Below are 16,491 nucleotides of genomic sequence, written 5' to 3'. Positions count from 1 at the left end.
TCTAAACTGACAATTATATTACACTCACTAAATCTCTTATAACTATCCAACTCCAAAGCTTATTCATTAACAAAAACTATATCACTTCATTTTTGACCAACCTCCAAGCCACCCTCATTTCTTTAATCTTTTATCCATCCAAATATACCATTTATTCCATGATAGAAATGCTGGTGTCTCTTCTTTACCCTTCAACTTCTTGGTCAATGTGTCTGCTTCTGCACAATCAAGTATTCTCCTAATTATAGCTTCATCTGGCGGGGTATGATTTGCCTTCCAAAATTGAGCATACCCAATCCTCGCTGCCGTTAAGATATGTAAAACCAAATACCATATTCCCCTCTTAATATTTCCAGGCCTGAAGCCAAGCAGATACCTCTCTGATTTAAGATCAGCTAAACACCCTGTGATTTCCTCTATCCATTTTTGGATCCTCGTCCAATATCTAACCACTTCCGGACATGTCCACCATAAGCGATAATACGTGCCAGTCCCTTTACCACACTTGCAACAATTGGCTGACAATCCGGGGAACATTTTGGAAAGTAGCCGGAGGGAGATGCCATCTATAAAGCATTTTGTATATGTTCTCCTTATATGACGTGGAAACCACCAGCCTCATATTAATCCACCAAATCTCTTCCCATTTCTCAAATGGAAGTGCCTAACCAAAATTCTTCCCCCAGGCAATCATCACGTCTTTTACCACCTCCTCCACTACTACCCTGATTAACAACAATTTATAACACTTAGATATCATCCCTTTCTCCGGACCCAGCAGAATCTTATCTACTGTAATTCCTGCAGATTCAGATAAATACCCCTTCCTTCCTTATCCTTCTTATACCTTGACTGAATCTTCAGGTAGGCCCACCACTCCAATTGAAACCCTTGCTGAGCCAGACCTTGTCGTGTTTTTACTTCTCCCCCGCTATCTAAAAGTTCTTTGTAAGTTGGTCTTCTTCCCTTCTTGAGTAGGGTAGGATGGGTCAAGGCTTCCAAGGTTGATAACCAACACGGAATTTGCGCATAGTACTTGGCCCTTATCTTATCCCAATTCTGAATCAGTATATCCCTTATGTAATGACGAGTAAACTGTTTGCTTGGAGGAGTTCCTTCCCGCCAAAGAGCAGCATGCCATCCCTGCAACAAATTGAATCCTTCCAAACTCAACAATCGATTATTCCTTAAACTTATCCATTCTTTACCCCAAACTAAAAAGGCAGCCTGATAATAAAGTTTCCAATTCGGCAGGCCAAGGCCCCCTCTTTCCTTGATTTCTTGCATCATTTTTTCCCCAATCCTGGGCCGTTTCCCCTGCCATACGAATCTAGAAACTAGCCCCTCTAACTCTTTTAAAAATTTCATCAAAAGTTTAACCGGTACTGTCTGGAAAAGAAAATTCCATTTCAGCAAAATATAAGATTTCACCGTGGCTACCCTTCCTAATAATGACAACTGTATCCTACCCCATTTTCCCAAGTCCATTTTTGTTTGTATCAGTAATTTAGAATAATTATCCTCCCTGCTACTTGAACATCTTCCCGTCAACCAAATTCCTAAATATTTCACCTTCTTCACAATTTTAAACCCTGTAACATCTGTTTACTTCTATTCGAAAGATTTTTCGTTAATATATTCGTCTTATCTTTATCTTTATTTACTTGTAGACCAACCACATTTCCAAATTCCTCAATCCTTTTTAGTAATTCCATGCTGGATTCCAGAGGGTTTTCCAAAACAAAAACCATATCATCTGCAAACGCCTGCAGTTTGTAAATTTGGTCTCTTATCTGAAGCCTGGTAATCTCATCTTTCCTTATTATTCTCAATAAGGGTTCTAAGGTTAAAATAAATAAAAGTGGGGAGAGTGGACAACCCTGCCTAGTGCCCTTACAAATATCAAATTTGTCAGTTAAATTCCCATGTATCAACAATCTCGCTTCCTGCTTAGTATATATTGCTTTAATCATATTAAAGAATTTAGCCCCAAACTCCATATGTTCCAACTGACACATTAGGAAGTCCCAATTTACCCTATCAAATGCTTTTTGAGCATCGATAAATATTAAATCTAATTGTTTATCTGGTCGGCTTTCATAATACTCCAGAACATTTAATATAATTCTAAGATTATCCTTTATTTGTCTGGTGGGGAGGAACCCATTCTGGTCTGTATGTATGAATTGGTTTAAGTAAATTTTTAATCTATCAGCAATTATTGTCGCAAATATTTTATAATCTGAATTAAGAAGGGATATTGGCCTATAATTTTTAATATGCTTCGAAGGGGAATCATCCTTAGGGATCAAACTAATATTTGCTTCCAACCAAGTTTGCGGGACTATAACCTTATCCAAAATTTCATTAAATAGATCTTTCATATGTTTTCCAAGCGCTTCCATTAATACCTTATACAATTCTGCAGGAATTCCGTCAGTGCCTGGGTTTTTTTGACATTTCTTTTGTCTTACCGCTTTTTCAATTTCTGCTATTGTTATCTCCTGATCTAAGGCCTCTTTCTCATTAGGAAGTAACTTAGGAAGGTCTGACTCCGTCAGGTACTGTTTAATCCTCTCCTCAGGAACCTTTTCTTTCTGATATAATTCTGTAAAAAACTCAGTCACTATCTTTTCTTTCCCTTCTTTATCCCCTATCAGTGTCCCCCTCTTATCCTCTAACTGATCAATTCTTCTACTTTCCTTCTCTTTCCTTATTCTATAGCTAAACCATCTCCCTGGCTTATTGGCATATTCAAAATAGTTCTGCCTCGCCACCCTAATTTGACGTGCTATTTTCTCTTGATCCACAAGGTTGAGTTTATGCCTCCAAAAATCCACCTGCTCCTTCCCATACACTTTCTGTGGGTTTACCTGAAGAGCCTTCTCTGCCTTAGTAAGTTGTTCAGCAATTTCCCTCCTACTTTTCTCCTCCTTCCTACATTTAACTGCCATCTGTTTTATTATCAAGCCTCTCAGATAAGCTTTAGCCGTGTCCCAAACTATTTGTAGGGGCATCCCTTCCATCCTATTTTCTAAAAAAAACCAGGCTCATCTCTTGTTTAATTTTTTGTACAAAAACCGTATCCTTTAGAGCCTCCAGGGTCATCATCCATCTACTACTCACTCTACTCCCCCTTATCAACGTAATAGCCACCGGGTTGTGATCCGCCCATTCGTTCGTCAAAATCATGGCATCTTTCGCATAAGATATCAGCCCATCCGACAACCATACCATATCCAACCTAGACCACGAGTTTTGCCTGGGGGAATAGTAGGTATAACGTTGAGAGGCCAGGTTAATCTCATGCCATATATCCCTAAGGCCAAATTCTTCGCACATATCCCTAAATACTTTGGGCAAGACCCTCCTATCTTTTCCTTTTTTCTTCTTCAAATCAACCCTCCCTGTTTTGTAATCCTTAGCCCTATCTACCACCGCATTAAAGTCCCCCAAGAGACACATCTGCTCATACTCCAGGTCTAATATTTTCCGATATATTTTCTGGAAAAAGTCTCTGATTATTATTGGGTGCATATATGCCTACCAGTAATACTTTGCTTCCCACCATTTCTATCTCCAACATCAGGCTTCTCCCCTCCGGGTCCGCCCATAACTCTTTAGGACACAAGTACTCCTTAACATACATTGCTACACCCTTCTTTTTCTCCTCAGCAGACGCTACAAATAATTTCCCTAGTTTAGGATAATTCAACAGATTAGTTTGGCATTTCTTAATATGAGTTTCCTGAAGGCATAATACATTGGCTCCACATTTCCTTAATCTAGTTAAGATATTTTTTCTCTTAACAGGAGCATTAAGACCATTAACATTGAGTGTCAGAAAATTCACCCCTTGACACAACCTAACTTACGTGGGGCCTTAGACTTGGTAGTCTGTCTAGTTACCCTCTTGTATTCTTCTCCCTTTCCCTCTCTGCCCCCCTCCCCCCTCCACTCCCCCCTCCAGATTCCTCTCCTCCCTCTGACTTCTACTCTCCACTTCTCCGTCACTCTCCTGATTGCTAGTCCCGCAAAAAGTTTTATAGAAATTTTGTGCATTTCATAGACTCTCAATCTTTATCTTTCGGTCTTCCCACATCACCAGGAGTCCCTCTGGAAGCAGCCATTTATATGCCACACCTTTTTTTCTCAATTGCGAAGTAACAAATTGATAGCGTTGACATTGCTCTTGGACCCTTCTTGGTAGTTGCTTAAGAATTGTAACCAGACGGCCTTTATACCTTTTCATAGTCAAGCCATGCACAAAGGCAGGTGTACTCATTGTGCCTTTCAATGACTTGTTGAACAACCTGGATGTGATCCATTCTGCTGTAACCACTTCTGAACCCTGCCTGCTCCTTTGGCTGTGCATCATTTAATGTTCTCAACATTCTTTTATCTTGGTGAAAACCTTGTAGATGATTGAAAGAAGGCTTATTGGGTGACAGTTTTTAAATCATCTTGGGCCCCTTTCTTTTGTATAAGAATCACTTCAGCAATTTTTCATGCATCAGGTATGATTTCTTCTCTGAGGCATCTCAAGTGCAGTTTTGCTAATATCTTGTGTAAACTGTCCATCAGCTTTCAGCATTTCAACTGTGACACAATTATTTCCTGAAGCTTTGCCATTTTTCATTGATTTTATGGCATTTCATACATCCTCTACTAAGATGTCTGGCATATCCTCATTTGTGGGTGTTGTTACTTTTGAGTGATCTTGATCTTTGTATAGCTCTGAACAGAATTTTCCAATTATTTCTAGCATTTCCTGTCTTGTTCTACACACATAGCCATCTTCACGTTTTAATGCAAAAATCTTTTTTCTTGTATTTATAAGCTTACATTTTGCTTTATTAATCCCTTTCTTTTCTTCACCTGCCTTTTTCACAAGCTTCATGTTAAACTGATGTGTTTCTTCTTCTTTTCTTATGGTCTTGCAAAGTTCAACATAATGCAGTTTATTAGTGAAACTTCCAATATTCTTCATTGTCCATCATTTTTTATTAAATCAATAGTTTCATTAGAGATTTTTTGACTGTACAAAGTATTTTTCCAGCGGTGCTAAAGATATAACAGATTCGAGGAGATTTATGACTACAGTATTTGTTCATTTTGGTCTGTAATGTTCATCTCTTCCAAATCTTGCAATAGAGCTAAGTGGTTTGATAAATTAATCTCAAAATTGATGCTCTTTTCTAACAGCTTATCACTCTTTGTTTTCAATATTGTTTTATCACTTTATATAATGTAGTCAATTTCACTTGTGTACCCAGATGGACTCTTCCATGTCCATTTTCTGCTAGATTTTTTTTCTTGTAAAATGAGTTCATGATATCAAGTTCCTGTCCTTCAGCAAATCTGTACCTGGAGGATAGGAACTTCTGCTTTCTTTTGCCTCAGTCATTCAACTTCTGTTTGCAAGCTCTTTGTGTTGTTGTTAGTTGTAAGTCGTGTCCAACCCATCGCAATCCCATGGACAACGTTCCTCCAGGCCTTCCTGTCATCTACCATCTTCTGGAGTCTTTGTAGTTGTTGATCAGCTGTTTGTCGGAGCGCAGGCATCCGGGAATGTGAAGTGGCCGGCCGCCGAGTCTGCTGAACAAGTAAGTTATAACAGAATCAGATTCGTACAATCCTGTATTTGAAGATTGTATTTGAAGAGAAACCAGATAACAACACATTAAACTATATATATCAAACAGCATTTTTGTCCAATCAAAATTAGCAACTTGAAAGAGACAATAATTTAAACTGATGAATAACTTCTCAGCAGATATTAGCAAGATTTTTCGTCACCTTTGCCTTTGGAACAATTCAGGCAAGCATATCAAGGCAAACCATCTAAATTTTATTTTTAATGCCACATGAGAAGGCATTCTGTCTAAAATCTCATATTTCATGGTGGAATGTTATGGCCTAATTATAGGCCATCCTTGGCTCTTCCACACCCCTGGTATAAAATTCGGCAGAATTTGAAAATCTCAGAAAAATTCATGGAAAAATAGAGGAAAACTTTTCTTCACTTTTTTGCATGACTCCTATGTAAATCTGTGAAACTGCCTCTCAGTATGATTATTTCACATTTGTTCAATAAACATGGCATCTCATCTTTGTCTATGTTATTTTTGGTTAAACATTTTTGAATAGGTAGGTATACCTGGGAAATCCTGAGAATATCCTTAAGCTCTAACTGCTCTCGTCTTTCTCTCTCTTCTTGAATGTTGAAGATTTCACTGTTGTAGCAGAAATGCAGACAATAACAAAAATGTGAGTTAACCATGAAACACTCCATTATGAAGTCTTAATTTAACACCATTTCTCAAAGTTTTCCCACTTAATTCACTAGATTTCAACTTGGACTTAAATAGGAATTTCAGTGGTGGTCTTTGATTTTATTTTTAAAGCTTTCTGAAAGTAGGGGTCCAATCACATACAACAGAGCTTTCAGTCAAATGTTTTTTCCCCTCAGTTCCCCCAAACTGCAAGGAAAACTCTTAGTGTGTAGTGCAAGTCTGATCGTGTGACTGCTGAGGCCTACTCATGCCGAAATCAATCACTATTTTAAAGTGGCCAAGAAATATTGGGAGTCATACTTTAGTCCACTTGTTTTAACAGGAGCAAATATTAAACACTCGGCGTATAAAAATCATGGTGCCAAAATTACTGCAAGTCCTGAGCAATGTTACAGTATTATTTTCTGCATTATTGTTGGTTTTATCGATGTCAGCTTAAATAGTATAAACATTACCTTACCTCAGAATCACAGAAATATTGACCATATTCAGAATGAAACAAAAACATATCAAAACACTTACTCTATCTCTACCACAATCTGTGATTGGGAATCCTCGTTTTCTTGACCATGATAGTCATCTTTTTGCATTTGACACCAAGCTACTGTAGAAGAATAAACACTGTGTTATAAAATTGATTTGATTTTTTTCTATCAAATGTTGTATGATAATTTTTCTATGGAAAAAAACATGTAATGTTTTAAAAGCCGAGGCTGACCCGGGAGCGGCAGACCCACCAGCCAGCCGGATGTCGGTCTTCGGGGGGACACACGGCGGACACCGCACTCCACGAGCACCCACCTTGCAGACCCTAAAAGGGCCCCAGGCGTTTGCTGTTCAGCAGACTCGGCGGCCGGCCACTTCACATTCCCGGATGCCTGCGCTCCGACAAACAGCTGATCCAGAGCTCACTCACACGCTTGCGTCAGAGGGGGAGACAGAAGGCCCCGCAGGCACTCACGAAGGCAGCCCAGATAGCCTCAAACTGTTGCTTTCAGAGGCGGACACCCGGAGGGGGCCTTGGTAGAGGAAGGTCATCTCTGTGAACGCCTGACTGCAAAGCAGCCGTTAACAGTGGATGGGCCGGGGCCGAGGCCAGACAGTGGACCATGGTGGGACTTGTGGAAGGGAGCCGCCGAGCTGGGTACATGCTGGATGGTGGAGGGTGGCACGACGAGAGGGTTGGGAGGAATACTCACCTACCGCATGGCCAGTGGGTTGCAGGGGAGCACAGGTGGTGGAATGCGCAAGGAGACAGGAAGAGGGCGGGATTTAATAGAGACCAGCCGGATGCTGGTTTGGGTGGGGAAGGGTGGGGCAGAGAAATGCACCACTATAAAATGAGCGTTGGGGCAGATAGCTCCAAATGCTGAGTTTGTATGTACTTGGAGCTTCAGAAATAAAGGAATCCTTGTTGTCAACCGTACTATGCCTCGTCGATTGCTTGTCTTGCCGGGGACGGATTCGACACTCTCTTTTTCTCTCGGTCTCTTTTGAGAGCTCCTGTTAAAAGAAATTGAGGAAGTACAATTAATACATTATAAAATCGCGCTTATACATGTGGGAGGTCACACACACACACACACCAAGAGAAGGAAATATTTTGGGGAATATTAAAAAGGCAAAATATATTTCCCCAAAGGCAGAAAAGCAAGCCCAGTTTGTTTTAATAGCCCCAAGCAGAAACTAGGCAGAGGCCAGCTTTTAGAAATGCAGATTTGATAATCCTAGTGAAGAAGGTTGGAACCAGGAAGCTAGAAGTTGAGGAGATTAGAAAGACAAAGACCCCTAAAATCTACATACCCCACCCAAACTCTAAAAGACATGACCTTTAAGACATACTAGAATTAACCCACCAATACCAGAAAGGCACACTGAACCTCAGGTCAAAGTTCATGCCACAGAAACAGGAAATAACCTCAAAAGCCCAAGAAGATATATAAACCCACCACTCCAAGCTACATGTGGTCAGCTTTCCCAGAGCTATACTTCTGTCTGGCTTTGCTCTTCAAGAAACTACATTCTTTCTAAAGCAATCTCCATTTTGTTTATTCCCAGCTTGGACTGGACCCTGATGAAGATTTTTCTTTCAACACAGAGGTTGTTCTAATTTCTTACTATCAGGCAAGATACGTGCAGTGTTGACTCGACTGATTGCCTTCTGGTACTTATCATACTTCTCCTTTAGTTCCTCAAACTCCCTCTTCTCTCTGTCAGCATCTCCTGGCAAAAAACAAACAAAAGAATTAGAACTCGTACAGCCAAGATGAATAAATCACTATTTCATTTTGTTCTCCAGCTCCTTATTCTCCCTCATAAGCTGGACCATTTTGCTGGCTAAGCGCTCATTCTCCTCTTCCAACTAAGATGCAGAAATTACAGAAAGCATGCATCAGTCATCGAATACAGATATGCAGACAGAAAGAGGGGCTTAAAACAGGACTGTAAGGGAAATGAATGACTTACAGCTCTTAGGGAGGCATCTTTCTCTGCCAGCTCCTTCTCTTGTATGCATCTCAGATCTTCCATTCTCTTCTGTTCTGTATTTTTATGGAAAAACACTTGTACTGTTAAACAATATTCCCAAAAGACATTACATATTAACCCACCAATACCACCAAAATCTAAGACTGGTCATTAAATAGGAAGGGTCAGGTGTGGTGCAAAGGGAAGGTTGCCTTTGTATCCCCACTCCTGCCACAGGTTCTCACACAAACAAACAGTTACTTACTTTGTTCTCTACCAAACGAAGACATTTTGAACAGCTCAGGACAATCCAACTGGAGGAGGCAAATTTACTAAGTATTGTAAATCATAGTATGGATACAATCATAGTGGCTGCAGTCATATCCAGTTACAATGCATGTTGGATGCATGCTGACTGTTCTATAGCATCTTGCCACATTTTGAAAAGCAAGGTAACTAAATTAATCTATTATCAGTCTTACATTGTAGCATCTTTTACTAGTTTTCAATGGAATTTATATATGCCTCCTCTAAGCAACATGTTAATACTTGTAGTTGAGACAAAATTCAGATCTTTAAAAGTAATATTAATGTGGCTCCATAGAATTCTTTTTTTTTAAAGTTTTTATTAGATTTTATAGGGTTAAGAATAACATTTTAGAAGGCAATGTCATAATTAGGTTAAACAATAGGTCAATAATACAATCATTAGCGAGTATCTCAGGTTACACCATCAAATATTTCTTCACAGTTTCCCTTAACATTTGCAATTTCATATTTATGCTAATAAATTTCTAATTATATCAAAATTCAGTAAAAATTTCAGTATCTCATTTATAAATACAATTTTTTCTTTTTGCTCATACATATCTTAATAGATCTCAACAGACAATCAATGTCCTGTTATAAAATTTTATCAGTTTTAATTTTTAGTTACAGTATTCCAGTTTAACCTTTAATATCCATAGTATTTAACTTTCAGGTAACCCAAATTTCCTTTATCTCATTTCATAAAATTATAATACTGTATCTAAAATACACCTATTAAAACTTAAATATGTTCTTATTCTATTCCATAAACATTTTCTACTTCCCATCCTAATAGATCACCGCTTTAATAATAGAGTATCTTATTAGTTCAGATCCATCATCTATATACACTGGGCTAATCAATAATTCAAACCTATTTTCTTATAGCTAATTTAAATTTCCCTTGTTAATCTGAACCTTCAATATTCAACCAATTAATCCCGTTTTTACTATTTTCTGAATATTTTAAATCTAGTACTCAAATTTCCTTTTATTTCAAAATCTTCCTTTAGCCCACTAACTGACAGTTTAGGATCCTCTCTAATAAAACAGAGGGCCCCAGTTTTTCAACCTAATTCTATCTTTCTTCTTTGGCCAGCCAGGTTTGCATATCAATGCTTTTAAATCATCAGATGGGTCTCTCTTCGTTCTTGTGTATATTATGTGGATTAAAGGAGACCATCTAGTTGCTAATTTTCTAAGAAGTCTGGCCCATTTATAATCATTGTCGCCTCGATCTCCCAGATCTCCCAGATCCCCATGTTTGTTCTGGTATAGTTGTCTTCAGTTCCATCTGGTCTTTTTCTTTCTCAGGTTTCTTCTTCTTGTTTTCCTCAAAGGTTATTTCCAGTTTTGAAATTATTGTGTCATTATCTGGATTTTTAGTAGACTGTGTTTGCCGATCTTTTCCCCGTCAGTTTGAAGAGCTGCCCGAGATCAAACAGGAGGGATGCTGCCCTTCCGCAATCACTCAGGAGTCCTCTTCACACTCGTTTCCCCTCCAGAGTGACTTTCAACCCTTTTCAGGGTCCACCAGCGGGAGAAAACCAGACTGTGGTGGGGACAATCTCCCCATGTCTGTCAGCACTGTAACTGAAAACCAGAAGCCCTCCATAGACTTCTTCTATGATAACTCAAAACTGAGATCTGGACGTCATGATATTAAAATTTATATTTGTATTATAAATAAATAAATAAATAAATAAATAAATAAATAAATAAATAAATAAATAAATAAATAATAAATAAATAAAACATACATACATACATACATTGTCCATTGGGTTGGACACGACTTCGCAACTAACAACAACAACAACAATTCTAAATATATGTATACATTTTTGGAATTGTTGCTGCTTCGGAATAATCATAGCACGGGTCAACAAAAACTGCTTGGATTGGTGAAAAGGCTTCATTTTTACCAGCTCTGCCTCTGCATCTTAAAACCTATTACCGTAGATTGTTTTCTGTAAAGTTAAATCAGGCTAATAGTATAGGACAGGGGTCGGCAACCTAAAAAAGTAAAAGAGCCACCGGGAACCGGTTCCATCACAAATTAAAAAAACTGGGAGCCGCGTGCGTGTGTCCATGCACGCGCACGCGCAAAAAACGTTTTGCGCATGCGCAAAACGGTTTTTTGCGCATGCGCGGACGCACGCGGTCGCCATTTTTTAAAAAAAGTCAGATGGAACCGGTTCCCGGTTGCCCGACGGCGATGGCCCATCTGCAAAGCTGCCGCTTTCGGCAGCTTTGCAGACGGGCTGCGGCAGCTTCCTCAAAGAACGACGCCGCGGCCCGTTCACGCGGAGGTACGCGCGCACCTCTCCAAAGGTTTGGGGAGGTGTGCGCGCAGCTCCGCCCATTCGGGGAGGTGCGCGCGCACCTCTCGGAACGGGCCGCGGCGTCGCTCTTTCAGGAAGCTGCCGTGGCCCATCTGCAAAGCTGCCGCTTTCGGCAGCTTTGCAGACGGGCCGCGGCAGCTTCCTCAAAGAACGACGCCACGGCCCGTTCGCGCGGAGGTACGCGCGCACCTCTCCAAATGGGCGGTGCCACTCTCCATTTGGAGAGGTGCGCGCGCACCACTGCCCGTTCGAAGAGGTGCGCGTGCACCAGGCGGCTGGGAGCCGCAGGAGACGGCTCAAAGAGCCGCATGCGGCTCCGGAGCCGCGGGTTGCCGACCCGTGGTATAGGAGCTAAAACTGATTTTGCTTGGAATTTTAATTATTTATTTGATTATTTACAGGGAGGGGGGGCATGTCTCTATTGAAGTCAGTGTGAGAGAAAAATAGCTTATTTCCATAGGCAACACAATTTGGCAGATTTTACCCATTTTTTAAAGTATATTGTTTCTAACTCTCTACACAATGGATTAAAAAAAAGTATCTCAAGATGTAATCCTGGAATTTGTTTTCAATTTGCAATGCTGCATCAGGTGAACATGGTGGGCCCCACATGTCAAGGGATGAATGACCTAGGATTAGGTTTTCCAAGAAGCTGATCGTCTTTGCTTGCTTGCTTGCTTTGCCATCTTTCCAGAAGTCAAACTGACTAAAAATAAACCTGACTCCTCATTTATGTTGAACAAAATGTTTCAAGCATTGCCTCATAAACTTTCTTTTTTCTTATAAAAATTATCTCATAATTAGCATCCAATTTAGTGTAACTAGCTCAATGTTTCTCAGATGTGGCCACCTGAAGATGTGCAGACTTCCATGCCCATAATGGCCCTCTTCTTCCAATATAAACCTGTCTGTACAAACAATTGGCAGTGGCAGTGTTGATGACAACATGATCAGAAGCTAGGATCTTCCCATCTCTAGTTTAGTGTAGGGCAGACATGTCAAACTCACGACCTCACATGATGTTGTGCAACGTATTGGGACGGTTTTGGCATTGCCAGCAATGGGGTGGGCGTGGCTTCCGCATGACGCATCCGGCCCACAGGCTGGCATTTTGACACTCCTGGTGTAGGGTGACTCTGGGCCTCATGACTACTAGTTGTATGGATTTTAGGCAGCTGTTTGTAAATTGTCAAGAGTTGCTATAGAGTCAACAGTATAAAAATACTATTAAATCAGTCAGCCTGTGCCAGCTTCTCTCCATCTTTCCTCTGACACAGTTCTGGGCTGATTATCAGAGAAGACATTGCTACCTGTACTGTTCTGGTTCCACTGTTGTGTATAGTGAGGGAGTGGTCAGTGATATCAGCAAGTGGGTTGATTGTATTTGGGGAAGGGGACTACATCCATGCATTGCAGTAGTTGTCTCCCTCTGTCACAAAGGGGTGGGGGACTCTCTCCCCTCCCTCGTTATACCTGGTGAATTGAAATAGGGATCAATGTCACTCTGAACCTTTCCCAGTGCTAAAAAGGGACATGGGATAGGGTTAGGGTTAACCAGGACTAATGGCCAATGTAGTTTAGCATGCCAGGAGACTAGAACACACACTATTTATTTCTTTATTTATCATATTTAAGAACTGCCCATCTCCCTCACTGTAGGTATTATACAAATGCAATATTACAAATATGAGCATCGTGTATAAAATTTAAAAGAGGCAAGCGAAGTTAAAAATTAATTAGAAAGAGGGATTTTATTATTCTTATGTTATGTTACTTGTCGTGTTACCTCTTTGAATCTTGAACTAATCCTAGGGTTACGCAGTTGACAAGTAAATAAATAAAAAATGAGGACCTCTTACCTCAAACAGGAGTTTCCCTGCATATTTTAAGAATGTCTCTATGCTTAATGCCCTAAACTAAACTAATCCTAAACTAAATAAATATATTAAATATAACAAATAAATAAATAGGTAAATAGTTAAATAGGTAGATAGATAAACAGATAAACAGATAAATACAAATAAACAAATGTGATATTAAATAAGATAAATAAGCAAATACCGAAAAGTAAACAAAAGCTAAGCTATTGAAACGCTGTAAAATGAAACCAAAACCTGACTAAGCCACCAATACTCAACACCAACAAGAGCTTTCATTCAGCCCACCAAAAGTTTTATTTACTTCTCCTTTGTGAACTCATCTACCTGTTAGCATCATTATGAAGCTACTTAAGAGTTTTATTCCTTTTTGCAATATTTCAATATTTTTCAATATTGGGAAAAATGTAATTACAAAATCCCGTTGATGCGTTTAGTGGAATCAGAGGATGAAGTAAGAAGAAAAATACCTTAGAAAAATTAGTGCCACTGAAGAAAGCAGGGAGATTGTTGGAGAAACGTGCCCAATTTAAACTGAAAAAGTGGTGCAGAGGTGAGAGCAAAATTGGAGATATTCTTGCTCTTGTGAGAAGCAACTCTCCCTTTCTCCAACCCCCCCTTTTCTCCAGCTATTAATTGTTATTTGTGTATTTTAATCCTACTTTGCACATTATTAACTCAGATCTCTTTGGATCATATTGTTATTATTGTTATTATTCCTAGTGAAACAAGTTCCCCTGTACGCTTTTCCATTCATACAGAGTCTGTAATTGAAATCTGAGAATGAATAAAGAACATTTTCCCAAGACTTCTGTCAAAAGAGCTTGACGTAGCAGCAGCTTTCCTCTCTCTCACCCACTTCCAGACCAATTCAGGGCTACACAAAATGATATGACAATGTCGACTATAACACAGCAATGAAGTTCGCAGCTTATTGTCAACAATAACATCAGTGGGACTTCTTGGTTTTGGTTTGGTTTTTTACTTCCTAAAAATCATCTCCCATAATTCTCTGGTTTTCAGAGTACAAGGTATCTGTCTGCTTCTCCTCAGCTTTGAGGATGCAAAGCCTAAGAGGAATAGTAGCTAATTGTTTTTAGTTCCTCTATTGTTTAACAGGGTTATTTTAGGTCTGCGTTAAAAGGCACTGCCCATTGACTTAAGAAGAGCCTCTATACCAGACATGTCAAACTTGCGACGTCACGTGATGTCACGCAACATACTGGGACGGTTTTGCCATTGCCGGCAATAGGGTGGGCGCAGCTTCCGCATGACGCAGCCGGCCTGCAGGCTGGCAGTTTGACACCCCTGCTGTATACAATACAATGAGAAGAGTGGATTGGCTGTGCTATTCTATCTTGCTTTGGTTCAAGTCAATAAAAAGGGGCAGAGGACAAAGAAGTAAGCCCATATATGTTAGGAATGTTTGCTTTCCATTTCTCTTTTCACTCCATTTTTTTCTGATCTCATTCTGGCTTCGGTGATTTACCTATCCTTCACCTAAACGTGGATGTGGCCCTTTGGTCATGGCTGGTGCTGCCTTGTGGTACCGGCAGTCATCGGAGTGGGGTTGCAGCATGTGCAGAACAGTGGGACTGTGGAGGATATGGAATTCGGCACTTTGAAATCTAATGTCATTGTCATCAGTGGGGGCTCAAGTTGAACCAACAGACTATTGCCCCCTCTGCTTAAAATGGACATTCATAAATATATAGTATACATATAAAAATATATATATATGAGAGGTGGGGAACTACAGCCTCTTTATGACTTGTGGACTTCAACTTGCAGCATGGCTGGCTCAGGAATTCTGGGAGTTGAAGTCCACAAGTCATAAAAGGGCCACACTTCTCCACCCCTGCCTTAAAGAAATTATTGGTTATCACCCAGGGAACATTATTGCAACATGGACTGATTGAGCAAGAGATTTAATAGTAAAAGTTAAATAATGACCTAAGTGATTTTGATCCCTGCTTGGAATGAACTTTGTTCAGGCATATTGAATTTGTTTTCCCCTCTCTCTTCTTTGAGTGTAACCATTGGGCCAAATCTTTTCACAGCTCCTTTTTCCACATTAGCAGCAAATAAGGTTACTCTAAGGCAATTTACAAGGAGAAGAGGTATTAGAGTTGACATTCTTCTTGTGAAAGAAAAGGAAAATTGTGCTTGTTAGCAGCCAACAAATCTAGAATTCCCACTTTCTTGGTTGCTAGCAGCCATTCAATCTAAAAAGCAATACAGGATTTGCCATAAAAATCCACGTTTCCCTATTTTCTTGATGAGAATTAAGCTAAAGAACTACCACTGCTTTGGGGCAAGGTGAATGCCCTAGATTATTGATTCAGCTCTCTGCTACCAGAAAAATAAGCTTAGATTATTGCATTTGCATAGCTAAATAATCTACATTAAGACCCTCCTCAATTGAACCCTATAAACTCTCCTAAAAGGGTCCGCCTCTACTTGCAAGCAACTAATTCAGCAATGTTAAGTTCCTGAAGGGAAGACGCAGCAGAACCATAGAGCAGCCAGCCAGATTTAACAGAACAGGGCTGCCTGCACACTAAGCCACTCCACTTTGAAGAGCATGCAGAAGCTACAGCTGGCACAGACATTCTTAGGGCCCCTAGAGTAACCCATGTTACACCACTGCATCATGAGCTGCACTGGGTGCCGGTCTGTTTCCAGGTGCAATTCAAGGTGTTTGTCATCTCCTTTAAAACTCTACATAGCATGAATACAGTCTACTTGAGGAATCATCTCATTCTGCTGGGGCTGGTCTGTCCCATCTATGCTGGCAGAGGGGGCATTCTGCAGATCCTGCCAGTCAAGGAATTTCAGCTGGCAGGATCCAGAAGAACTTTCTCTGCCATGGCTCCTGCCCATTGGAACATCCTATCCTCTGAGATGAGATTGGCTGCTACCCTGCTGATGTTTTGAAAGAGACTCAAGACATGGCTTTGCCACTTGGCTTGGGGACCCAATGGGGGAGTTCCATACTGAAGGTGGTGACCAATTAAAATTCAACTCCACCCGCCCCCCTCCCTATGTATCTGGCTTCCTTCTTTGCCATCTTGTCTCCTTGGTTTTTATCTTTTAATGTTTTTATTTGCTATGTTTTTATAATGAATGATATTAACATTTTTATGTTGTAAGGCACCCAGAGTTGTTAGATATAAGATGGGCTGCAAATACATTTTA

Source organism: Vipera berus (assembly GCF_964194415.1).
Source record: "Vipera berus genome assembly, chromosome: 1".
In the NCBI taxonomy this organism is placed as follows: Eukaryota; Metazoa; Chordata; class Lepidosauria; order Squamata; family Viperidae; genus Vipera; species Vipera berus.
The sequence above is the reverse complement of the archived record's forward strand: the minus strand, read 5'-3'. Positions refer to the sequence as shown.